Source organism: Rosa rugosa, chromosome 2 (genome assembly GCF_958449725.1).
Source record: "Rosa rugosa chromosome 2, drRosRugo1.1, whole genome shotgun sequence".
In the NCBI taxonomy this organism is placed as follows: Eukaryota; Viridiplantae; Streptophyta; class Magnoliopsida; order Rosales; family Rosaceae; genus Rosa; species Rosa rugosa.
Genome location: NC_084821.1, coordinates 40494308 through 40507560, shown reverse-complemented (window position 1 = coordinate 40507560; position 13253 = coordinate 40494308). Strand labels below are relative to the sequence as shown.

General features: G+C 40.5%; 1 pseudogene; it reads left to right on the top strand.

The window, feature by feature from the left end:
* Window positions 1-5365: 5365 nt before the first annotated feature.
* On the top strand, window positions 5366-13253 carry LOC133730746 (probable 2-oxoglutarate-dependent dioxygenase AOP1; annotated as a pseudogene).

Genomic DNA, 13253 nt, shown 5'->3' with positions numbered 1-13253 from the left:
ACTCAAAAAAAGCTCTTGCACTCTTCATAAGAAATGATCCTTGGGCTGTCTAGAATGGATCTGGAAAGTTTCAGTACATTTAGATTTCATTTGGTTAGTCTGCCACCCCTCCTTCCTTGTCTAGCTCGGTTTTTCCTAGCCGAAGTAGGAAAATATGCTAAAGTTGACTTGTCATACTTCCATAGTAGGCTTTATTTAGCCTCTAAATATATATTTCGAGCTTGTCGACAATATATAGCTTGAGCCACTGATATTGGCTCAATTTCTCCAAGACGTGCCTTGTCAGGCCAAAATGTTCATTTTGGGTCCAAACAGTTCTCAAGGTATAACGTCTAAAACATTCGTGAAGTAGGACAAAGGCCAAATTCTTCATGTTGGGCCTTCACTTCTAATCAATCTCCTTTTTCACATAGAGAATCAGATCCAAACTTTGTATTATTTTTTTCTTTCAATGCCGAATACTTCTTTTTTTTTTTTTTTTCACGGCAATAAATATTTTTTCTTTGGATCATGAATCTGATTCCCCCACACTTGTTTTGTACAACAATCAGCTTGAACGGAAATATCTCATGAATATAGCTCCACTAAATCTTAAGAATAGACCTGTAAATGGATCGGATTTGGATCGGATCGACCTAAATCCAAACCCGTTTACTTAAAAAAAAATTTGATCCAAACCCGCTCCGTTAACCCGGCGGATCATTGATAGCTCGATCCAAATCCGTATCCGCTGGATTAACGGATACTCGATCCGCTAATCCGACCCGTTTATAATTTCAAATATTTTAAAATTTTAAATAGTAATATTAAATTTATATCATGATACCTCATAAGATATTAATTAAATATTAAAACAACAAGAAAAGTATCACAAAAAGTAGAATTAAATTATCAAAATTCTTAATGCTTCTTGGAATCTTGGGTGATGGACTGTCCCTTAGATTTCTGCAAAAAAATTGTATTAGAAATTCTTCATATTTTATATTTTATATTAAAAAATAATAATATTATATTAATAAAAAATAATATTTTATTATTACAAAAACGGATCAGATCATTAACGGATCGGATCGACCTAAATCCGTATTTGATCCGTTAAATAAACGGGTTAACGGATTCGGATCATTAACGGATCAACGGATCAAAATTTTCGATCCAAACCCGTCCAATAGCCACGGATCTGGAGCGGGTCCGGATCAAAATTCGGTCCATTTACAGGTCTACTTAAGAATAAGGGTAAAGGAAAAACTACACTAGGCTCAAGGTTTAAGGATTATGTGGGTGATGAAAGAAAAGGCTAAATGTAGGCTCAAAGGGGTTAACTAGGGGGTTGCACATCTTGTGGGCATAAAGGGACACCGGTTAGTTTGGCTTCGGTGGTAATCCTAGTGCCTTCATCCCTTCCCATCCATCATGCAATTCAACCATACGCTTCAACAGGCTTTGGGGCAAGTTCTAGCATTTGTTCTTATATAAATATGCATGTCGAATCCGAGTCTCAACCAAAGTGAATAAAAAATGGGATCAAACAAAATCCTCGTCAAGAAAATAAGATGATCTATACTAAGCACTCATAAAAGAAATAGCACATATAAAGGCTTAATAACTCACAAGGGACTAAATCAAGTTTAACTTGTTCTAGCATGCTTCCATCAAATTTTCAGTTATCACATAAGCCCTAACCATCTATTGCACCATAAGTCAAGCATAATAATCATAAAAGTCTATTAACAATTACTTAAGATTATAAATTCAAAATCATGCTTGCAATCACCTTGTAACCATATAATTCAATTCGATAGTTCATGCTCATCATAGTGTTGGAAGACTCCTAAAGACTCAACAAAAACAAAAACAAAACCTTATTTTTTATTTTTTTTTTGTGACGACCGGTCGGCAGACTTCGCCAATTGGTCTGCGAGCTTTTGACCCTAAAACACACAAACAACGATCGGTCGGCAGACTTCGCCGACTAGTCGGTGGATTTCGACAAAAACATGAAATTAATGCCAAAACTCCTAAAACAAAGACTCTAAGCAAAACAACAAAGTGTTAAACCTTCCCCCCCCCCCCCCCCCTCTGAACAAAGTGCTAAGCAACAGAATAACTGAAAACATAATGTCAATAAAGACTCAATCACTAGAGTCGAATATAACATCAACAAGTGTTTACAAAGCTCGAAATAATGAAATACAAAAGTAGTGCTCGCTAGGAGCATACTACATACAGCAGTACGATACCAAAAATAGGTCCTGAACCTAACACTGCTGAACTGCACGCCGCGATCTCCACCCTGGTGGTCCTGACCTGCAGGAATAACCGCTACCATGGAATAGTTCACCGGGTTGCAACCAACAAACCCCTACGGTTTTTAAGCTCGTATGAGTAACTCAAAAACAAAAACCACACACTCACATGAATATCACGAAGAATCCACTAATTCGATTTAAGGAAGCAACACACACAAATTCCGAGGAAAACCTTTCAACTTAAGGGAAAGAAACACACACCACAATTCCTTAAACTCCAATATTCTTTTCCCAAAAGAAACAACACAAGTCACATCGTGACCAAAACATATGAAATATTAGCCTGCTAAATCAATATGAAAACTCCGGTCCAACCTGGACAATAAAAGAAAGTACACCCTGAGACTCTCTTTTAAAAACATATACCCACAAGTGTCATAACACAAAGTTATGCCCCATGACAGTACAACGGCAGACAGACTAGAGCTCTAACTAATCGTATCCACTCACTCGGCCAAAGGTGTGCAATCCTTATATTTCTGCGCTGAGGTTACAACCTGCAACCCTGGATCCTTAGGCCAACCTGATCCTTATATCAAAACCTTTAAATGAGTCGCACTGGACCTAAAATGTTACCCAAATCTCCAAAAATGGTAAAATCACAACCTGTGATTCCCAAATCTTCAATCACTTTTCAAAACAATAGAAATACCATTTCCCACAACATATTGTTTCCCAAAAAGTCATTCCCAAAACAATAATAAAAACTCACGCACAATTATTGTTTGCGTCCAACTAATCCACCAATACATATATATTTCACACACACACACATATATATATATATGTGTGTGTGTGTGTGTGTGTGTGTGTGTGTGTGTGTGTAGTCATTCACTCAGGAATGCCACTAATACCAACTATAGTTCGAAAGCACCAAAGACGGAGAAATTTATTTATAATAAAAATTCATTTTCTATACCTGTGAACCGTAGTCTATCGAGTTCATATCATTTAAAACAAATATTTATTTGCATAAAACGATTTCACGATTTAGTAAAAAAATGTACAAAAAGAAATTCGGTTCGTAAATGAACCACGTGAGATTTACTCACCTCTAAATCCCGCTGCATCTTCTCTTACAGTAGAGATAAGGTATCAATATGCTCCGTCAATCACCTAAGTAATATACGTCACAACGTAGTACACGAATCAAAAGCGATTAAGTTTCGAATCCCAGTTTGAACTAAAACCTTGAAAGTAATGCCAATCGAGGCGAAACTTCATCCAAGACCACCCAAGGTCTCTAGAATACTTATACGATCAAAATATCAAAACTATAAGTCGATTGGACGACCGAATCCACACGGATTGAAAACCGATCGAATCAAAAACCCTAAAACCCTAACATGCTCATACGATTTCCAAAAATTAAGTGTTGTATATCGAAATGCTCGTATCGACGAGTCGATCAAAATTAGGAATAGAAACTATCCCTGAGGTGGCCGGAAGCCGCCGTACAGCGCCGCCGTCAACCGCCGAGTTAGGCAGTGAAACCTACATGAAACTCTTCCTCACAATATGCCCAACAACTTTCACAACTAGCATCAAGCCTAAATCAAAGTAGAATAGGCCGGAAATTACCAAAACAGTAAGTAGATCGGAGGATTTTCCAGATTTTCCGATTTGCTTAATTTCTCCCTCCACACTTCAAATCTCTTCAAGCCGCTTGGGGAACATGATTAGCATCTTTAGGGGATTTTAGAAAGCTAGGTGGCTCGAGCTATGGTGGCCGGAGGAGGAAGAAACTGGCGTTGACCTCCCACTGTAGCTAGGATAGGGAAATGCTTGCTGCATCTACGGGCCGAGATAGGCTGCAAAGCCACCACTGACAGGTGCGCGAGGAAGAGGCGAAGCTAAAGCAAGTGGTTGGACGTCCAAAGGTGGCCGGACGGCAAAGTTATGCCTGGAAGAAGAAAAAAGGCGATTTCCGGTGGGAGGAGAGAGAAGAGAGCTCGGGTTTTCCAATTTGGAAATCTGGGCTTTTTTTGCAATTTTCAAAAATTTTCGTCCTTTATACAAAAATGGAAAGTTTTCCCGAATGTGATAACTTCTTCATACGAACTCCGATTTTTGCGTTCAGCATATGCACGAACTCGTATCGACGCGCTTTATGACTTTCGTGAAGGAAGCTTCCGTATAATCCTAACGTATAAAAAGTCAACCCTTGATTCAAAGCATTTCGAGCGAATAATTGTCCGAAACACTTCCGCTCCACCCTCGAACCACGAAATCATACTAACGAACACTTTATTAATTCCAGAAAACCATCAGAAATTAATAACGAATTTTCGGGGTATTACACAGAGAGAGACGCGACTTGCGCTGCGTGTTCTCCACATTCTCTTACTGTTCAGCACCTGAAAGAGATAACACACATCCGCTGAGTTTTTTGTCGTCTAGCGGTGGGCTAGGCTGAATTGTGCTTGTACACGTGGGAGGTAGACGTTGGGCAATTCTAAAAATTTGAAACCAACGGTCATTAAATCTGGACCGTTGGCTTCAATTAATGAGAAGATCCAATATGTGTGTCTGTGTAACAAAAAAATGGTAACAACAAAATTTTAAAAAATTCTAAAAATTTCCCTATAAATACCTACCATTTGTTTTACCTCTCACACCCAAAAAATTATCTTTCAATTTTTTTTTTTTGAAAGAGTGGTAGGAGCCCCATGAGATATTATTATTAATGGAATTAAAGTACTGCGAGGGAGATGTGATGTCGAAATCTCAAGTAAACTTACAAATATCCTCAAAGAGAGTCTCTTCAAACCAAACATCATCAAGATATGACAAGGCTAGCAAGGTGTGCTAAACGGTGAGCAACACTATTTGCTTGACGAAATATGGGTCGAATTTGCACAAAATTAAAAGCACTTGATCATCTGAGGTTGAATTAATTGCCAGCATCCCACTAAGTGTAAGAGACCGGATAGATAACACAAGTGTGGCATTTTGATAGAAAGGGCCGTTATAGTGTTCGCAGCGGCTATCATACTCTCAGAGCCACCGAGAACATCTCTACTCGAGCGTCCACGTCAGGGGCATCCAATAGGACTATGGAGTTGTACTGGAAAACCTTATGGAAGACACGAGTGCCCCCAAGAGTAAGATCTTTCATGTGGAGGTTACATCGAGATATTTTACCTACAAGAGTGGCGTTGGCTAGGAAGGGGGTGCAGTTGGATACTCGCTGCGTTTTTTGCAACAAGTATGAAGAAAATGCTTTGCATGTGTTCAAGGGATGTAAGAGGATTGATGAATTTTGGAGTTGGGGCCCATTACAGTTACTGGTGCGACACCATCCTTCTCCCAACATCCATGCATGGCTGCTGCATGTGTTTGACACTCTACCCAATCACAAGTTGAAGTTCTTCTTTATGTTAATGTGGGCCATTTGGGTGGAACGGAACAATGGGGTCTGGAGGGGGACTAGCTTCAATCCTTTAAACACCTCAACATGGGCTATCAAACTCCTAGAGGATTATCATGCTACTCATCCGGTATCTCCAAAGAAGCTACCAAGATAGAAGACTAAATGGAAGCTTCCACCACGGGGTAGACTGAAGCTTAATACGGACTGGGCATTTCTAAGTGACACGGGTCAAGGTGGAGTTGGGGCAATCATTCGAAATGAAGATGGTCTGTGCATAGCTGCAATTGCTCGACCGTTCTCCCATGTGAGGTCTGCTTTTCAGATGGAACTAGAGGCTTTACGGGTAGGACTCCTGCTTCTTGTGCATCAAGGCTTTGCTGCTGTGGACATTGAAACAGATTGCACTATGGCGGTCACGGCCTTACAAGGAGATTTGGAGGACTTGTCGGAGGTTGGTTGTATTATTGAGGATTGCAAAGCATATATACGTACCATTCCTTCTGTCACTCTGTGTTCTATTTATCATGAAGCAAATGATGTGGCCCATAGTGTTTGGACCCAAAATGAGCATTTTGGCCGGACAAGGCGTGTGTTGGAGAAATTGAGCCAATGTCAGTGGCTCAAGCTATATATTGTCGACAAGCTCGAAATATATATTTAGAGGCTAAATAAAGCCTACTATGGAAGCATGGAAGCATGGAAACATGAAAAGACAACTTTAGCACATTTTCCTACTTCGGCTAGGAGAAACCGAGCTAAACAAGGAAGGAGGGGCGGTAGACTGACCAAATGAACTTGAAATGAGCTGAAACTCTGCAGACCCATTCTAGAGAGCCCAAAGATCATTTCTTATGAAGAGTTCCAGAGCTATTTTTGAGTGGAAGGCCTTCAAACAATCAGTCCAATTTTCTACAGAAGCAAAACTGGAAAACTGGACCTGTAAGAGGTCCAGCAGCATTTTCGGCCCAACCACATCGAATAAAAATATGAAAATTTTTCAGGATGATCTAAACTCATAGTGGAAATTTCATATGAAGAAGTCGAAGGCATATAATGAAGTCTTGTTGGAGAAATAATTGAAGGAATAAAGGGGCAGAAACTGACCTAAAACCAGCTCAATATTCACACGTTCATGTTTCCTACCCACATGAAGAAAGCTAGATGCTTTTCTCTTTTTCCTTGGATATATTTTTCTTCTACAATCTCTTTAATAGATCATCACCACTTCCATGTTGCTGCACCTTCATGCTTTGCTTTCATTTCATCTTTTCTCTATCTTTTCCATATTTTACAAGTGAACTTAGATCTACTTTCATTATTTTTCTTCCACTCATCATTTCACTCTTCTTTTTCTTCCCTATATAAACACCTTCTCCTCTCATTCTAAGACACACATTCACATTCAACAACAACATCTCTAAGATGATCTAAGTTCTCTCTAGAGCAAACCTCTCTAAGAGCAACTCCTCTCCTTCTCTTTCTCTTACCGGTGATCACACTCCTAGTCCTAGTCTTCTCAGAAGCCGACTTTCAGTGCCACCAAACCCTCTGTCAACGTGCTTCGGTCCTAGTCTCCTCGGGAGCCGACGGTAGTGCCGCGACCACAACGGTTACAGAACCAGCCAAGCAAGGGTAACGCCCTAGCAACCCAGCCAAGCTAAAGTCACGCTTTAGCAATATCTCAACATTTCCCGGTGATGTCGCTCTGCTCGATCTACAATATTGAGTATCGATTGTGTTAACAAGAAGAAACTTCAGCAAAGTCCTCACCACGAGGCACAAAGAATCCCACGACGAGGTTGGTGCTCTCCTCGTCTACAATCGCTTGATAGAAGTCAGGTCAAGGGACACCCCCGACGACCGCACCCGAACGGTGCTGGCACGCCCGCGCAAGAAAAGAGACTGTTGACCAGCTGCAGCAGAATTGGAGCCAAACATTTTGGCACGCCCAGTGGGACCAGGTTAGAATTTTTTTTCTTTTCTTGAAGACATTCAACCACCGGGCTTCAAAACAAACATTTTGGCACGCCCAGTGGGACCAGGTTAGATGAGTGGTTTTAATTACATGTCCCGCGCAGAAAAGAGACTGTTGACCAGCTGCAACAAAATTGGAGCCAAACATTTTGGCACGCCCAGTGGGACAACATCAGAGTCTTTTCTCTTGAAGCACATTCAACCACCGGGCTTCAAAACAAACATTTTGGCACGCCCAGTAGGACAAGGTTAGAATTTTTTTTTTTCTTGAAGACATTCAACCACCGGCCTTCAAAACAAACATTTTGGCACGCCCAGTGGGACAAGGTTAGAATTTTTTTTTTCTTGAAGACATTCAACCACCGGCCTTCAAAACAAACATTTTGGCATGCCCAGTGGAACTACATTAGAAGTTTTTCTCTTAAAGCACATTCAACCACCGGGCTTCAAAACAAACATTTTGGCACGCCCAGTGGGACTACATCAGAGTCTTTTTGTGTTCACCATCATTGGGATGCCAGAGGAAAATCTTTACCAAAAGAAATTCCTGAAGTCATGGCGACGATAGAAGGCTATGTGCCCATTCCCATTCCGGAGAATGCGAGCATAGAGGAGCGACTTGCTATCTTTCAACAGAACACTGCTTCATATTATGCGAATTTGAAAAAGGTCCTGGCGGCGCAGCAGAAGAGGATGAATGAACTTTTCCAATCAGCCCAACAAGATTTGTGGCAGACTTGGGAGCAGCTGGCCGACGTGACCCGACCAGCCCAAGAAAACCACCAGCAGTCGATGAATGTCGTCGCGACCCAGCACAAACGGACCTCATCGGAGTTCGCGACCTTACGCGAGGAAGGTTCCAGCTTGGCTAATTCGCAGTAAGGCAAATTGGAACATCAAGAAGCTACTCGCGAAGAGGTCATTTCTGAGACTAACTTGCCTATAGGTGGCAATCAACCTAAGGGTCTCACTGGTGAGTCACAGCCTTACACAGAGGCTGTGCATGGAGAAGGTCATCAACAAGATTGTTCTTCGGACAAGAAAGTTGTCTCTGAACAAATATCTGATTTCTCCACTGATCAAGCCAAATATGTGGCTACTGATCAGATGCATGGGGGGCAAGATATGGCCCATGATCATCCCTTTGATCAAAAGAAGCAAGTTCTTGGTGAAGGTGATCAAAATCAGAGCCAACTTAATTATCAATTAAGTTGTGGTCTACAGAAGCCAATTTGTGGCTTTATTAATCAATTCAACTTGAAGTTCTTCATATATTCTTCAAGGCCAAGCGGTGGCTTTGATATATGTGGAGGGCACATCTACAACCCACGTTGCATGAATGGCCAGAACAATTATTCTAGTGGCCAAGTTGTCCTTCGCAACTGTAAATTTGAGTATCATCAATACAAGTTAACTCTTGTTTACAATTATCCAGCAAGTGAAGCTCTTGATATGGAGAATTCAGACCAGCAAGTGGTCGTCTATAATGGCCAATCTGTGGCTAATCCTGAAGACACCATGTTCTATGATATGGTAGTTGGTAACAAAGCCGATCTATACTCATCTTCATCTCCTCAATTGCAATTGAAGATCATGCTTCACCAACCAACAAGGATACTTGGGGGGCAATATTACCCCTCTCACGAGCCAAATTCCTCCAAATTCTTCAACGAGAAGTATCTTTGTTCTTTTCCTACAAGCTCTCACAGGAGGAATTTTTACCCTACAAATTTTGATACATCGGAGCTTGGAATGAAGCATAGATGGCCTCCCCCGTGGTCTTCTAGAGGTTAGCCAAACATGTTGTTGCTAGCTTCTTTCTTTCTTTGCTTTTATTTTTCTGTTACTTTTTCGTTTTCTTTTCATTAAAAAAAAAAAAAAATGGAATTTGGTAAGGTGTTGTGAATCATAACGGAATAGGTGAAGTCTCTTTTGTTAATATTGGCCTAAACTCCTTATTGGTGCCTAGTTCAGGTCCCTTAAGGTTAAGGGCAGCTTTTATTAACACTTGTTGAACTGTCTTCACACTTATGACCTTTCTCATCTTAGTAAGTATAGCCTATGTGAAATGGTGTCTAGAAAAGGGACAACGTTCATGACAGGTTCTTGAATCCAGAAGTGCGTGCAAATGGGCCTAAACCACTATGTGGGAGTAGCTCATGCCAAAAAGGATTCTGCCTCTCTTGTTCGCCCTCCCCCACCTGGCCATTTCAGTAAGGTTGCCCAAAGGATTTGAAAGAAAATTTGTGTCTAGGCGACTATACTTGGGCCGCATGTCTAAACCTTGATTCACAATGTCTTATAAAAAAAAATATATATATATATATATATATACAAAAATACAAAAATAGTTTCAAATTTGTGCGTCGCGGAGGATGCAAAAAATTGTGTTCTTGCCTAACAGTGGCTAGAACTTGCTAATATACTGAAGAGGCCATTGATATTGGTCTAGACACATATACAAGAGACATTTAATATGCCTAGTATGGTATTAGCAGTGGAGGAGGTTAAATCAATATTTTTGCCAATAATTGTGGCGAAAGCTGGGTTACGAATTGTTGGCAGCGAAGTGGTTTTAATTACATGGCCTCGCAAAGGATGGTTCGCGAAGGAGGACTGGCGATTAATATATGTATGCTCATGGTTCATATATATATAATTAAGAGGGAGAGGCCACTGTTCAAGTAATTTTAGTCAAGCCAATACAAGTGGCTTTGGAGCAACGACATTATAAGAGCAGTGCTGATTCAAGACCTCTTCAGTCAAGACGAGGACCTTTGACTTCGAGGTCTGGGGGGCAATGTTTGGACCCAAAATGAGCATTTTGGCCGGACAAGGCGTGTGTTGGAGAAATTGAGCCAATGTCAGTGGCTCAAGCTATATATTGTCGACAAGCTCGAAATATATATTTAGAGGCTAAATAAAGCCTACTATGGAAGCATGGAAGCATGGAAACATGAAAAGACAACTTTAGCACATTTTCCTACTTCGGCTAGGAGAAACCGAGCTAAACAAGGAAGGAGGGGCGGCAGACTGACCAACTGAACTTGAAATGAGCTGAAACTCTGCAGATCCATTCTAGACATCCCAAGGATCATTTCTTATGAAGAGTACAAGAGCCTTTTTTGAGTGGAAGGCCTTCAAACAATCAGCCCAATTTTCTACAGAAGCAAAACTGGAAAACTGGACCTGTAAGAAGTCCAGCAGCATTTTCGGCCCAACCACATCGAATAAAAATATGAAAATTTTTCAGGATGATCTAAACTCATAGTGGAAATTTCATATGAAGAAGTCGAAGGCATATAATGAAGTCTTGTTGGAGAAATAATTGAAGGAATAAAGGGGCAGAAACTGACCTAAAACCAGCTCAATATTCACACGTTCATGTTTCCTACCCACATGAAGAAAGCTAGATGCTTTTCTCTTTTTCCTTGGATATATTTTTCTTCTACAATCTCTTTAATAGATCATCACCACTTCCATGTTGCTGCACCTTCATGATTTGCTTTCATTTCATCTTTTCTCTATCTTTTCCATATTTTACAAGTGAACTTAGATCTACTTTCATTATTTTTCTTCCACTCATCATTTCACTCTTCTTTTTCTTCCCTATATAAACACCTTCTCCTCTCATTCTAAGACACCCATTCACATACAACAACAACATCTCTAAGATGATCTAAGTTCTCTCTAGAGCAAACCTCTCTAAGAGCAACTCCTCTCCTTCTCTTTCTCTTACCGGTGATCACACTCCTAGTCCTAGTCTTCTCAGAAGCCGACTTTCAGTGCCACCAAACCCTCTGTCAACGTGCTTCGGTCCTAGTCTCCTCGGGAGCCGACGGTAGTGCCGCGACCACAACGGTTACAGAACCAGCCAAGCAAGGGTAACGCCCTAGCAACCCAGCCAAGCTAAAGTCACGCTTTAGCAAGTTCTCCTCACTTCCCAGTGGTTCTCGCTCTGCTCGATCTACAACATCGAGTATCGATTGTGATTTTCAAGAAGCTCAGCAAAAGTCCTCGCCACGAGGCACAAAGAATCCCGCGACGAGGTTGGTGCTCTCCTCGTCTACAATCGCTCAACAGAAGTCAGGTCAAGGGACACCCCCGACGACCGCACCCGACGGTGCTGGCACGCCCGCGCAAGAAAAGAGACTGTTGACCAGCTGCAGCAAAATTGGAGCCAAACAAAAACTACTAATCACCAATGATTTGCCACTCTTACTTACTTCAGTACCTGTAGTTTTCAAATTTTGAATTATTACTTACCGTTAAGTTTTTTGTCCAAATAATCCGTTAAGTGATGGTGTGGGCCACATGATTTTGATGATGTGGCAGGCTATTAGAAAAAATATGATTAAATTTTGTTTTAACGGATTATTTGAATAAAAAACTTTAAGATAACTCGATCACAATGTGAAAAACTAAAAATCATAATGTACTAAACCGTTTAAATTGAAAGCTTGGATATAAATTTGTTTATGTGTGTAAATTATAGGGCACTCAATTTTGAATTGCTCTAATTTTTATAATATCGAGAGGCATGTGAATGTTATGGTTGTTTTGAAATAGTGTATGATAAGATACCTCTGCAGTTAAGAGCTGAGACCTTCTTTATGATAAGCCACCTTTTCAGCCTTCCGGTTCAGATCAAGCAGAAGAATATGAATCCAAAGCCTTACCATGGTTACTTTGGGCAATATGCAAGTATTCCCTTGTTTGAGAGCTTTGGACTTGAAGATGCCTCCAACTATGACTCTCTGAGAAACTTCACAGAACTAATGTGGCCAAATGGTCATGACCAGTTTTGGTAATTGCATGTATAATGTTTTCATTGTTTAACTTATTTCCACATTTATAATCTTGAATTTATCATTTGGTTAATACTATATATTTCTTTCTTGTTGATGCAGTCAGACTGTAGAATTCATATGATAAAGCAGCTGGATGAGCTTAAGGATATGATTGAACTGATGATTCTTGATAGTTATGGTTTAGGAGAGAAATTGAATTCAATCATGGTATGTAAAACACTGCTTCAAATAATGAAATACAGCTCACCTCCATCTGGGGAGTACATGCAGGGGATCCATGCTCACAATGACAAAGTATTAAGCACAATCAATTGTGATGATCAAGTTTCAGGACTTGAATTTCAAACCAAGGATGGACAATGGATCAAGTTTTCTCTATCTCCTAACTCCTTTGTATTTATTGTTGGAGATCCTCTTCTGGTACAGAACTACAGATTACAATTAAATGATTTATAACTTGGGTAAATTAATTAGACCAAACGTGCATACAAGACCTTGAGTAGTCATGTGTTATTGTCCATATATGGTGGCTTGCATGTAGGCATGGAGCAATGGGAGAATGCATCCAGTGAATCATCGAGTGAAGATGTGTGGAGAAAACGAAAGATATTCTTTAGGAGCATTTGCAGTTCCAGTAGAGGGTACCATCATCAAGGCACCAAAGGAGTTGGTAGATGAAGAACATCCCCAAATTATATGAAATTTTCTGATTTCTCCTACTCAGCCGAAGGAAGGCTCATAGACTCAGCAACACAAGTGTTTGTATTTTCTGGAATTAGCACTTGA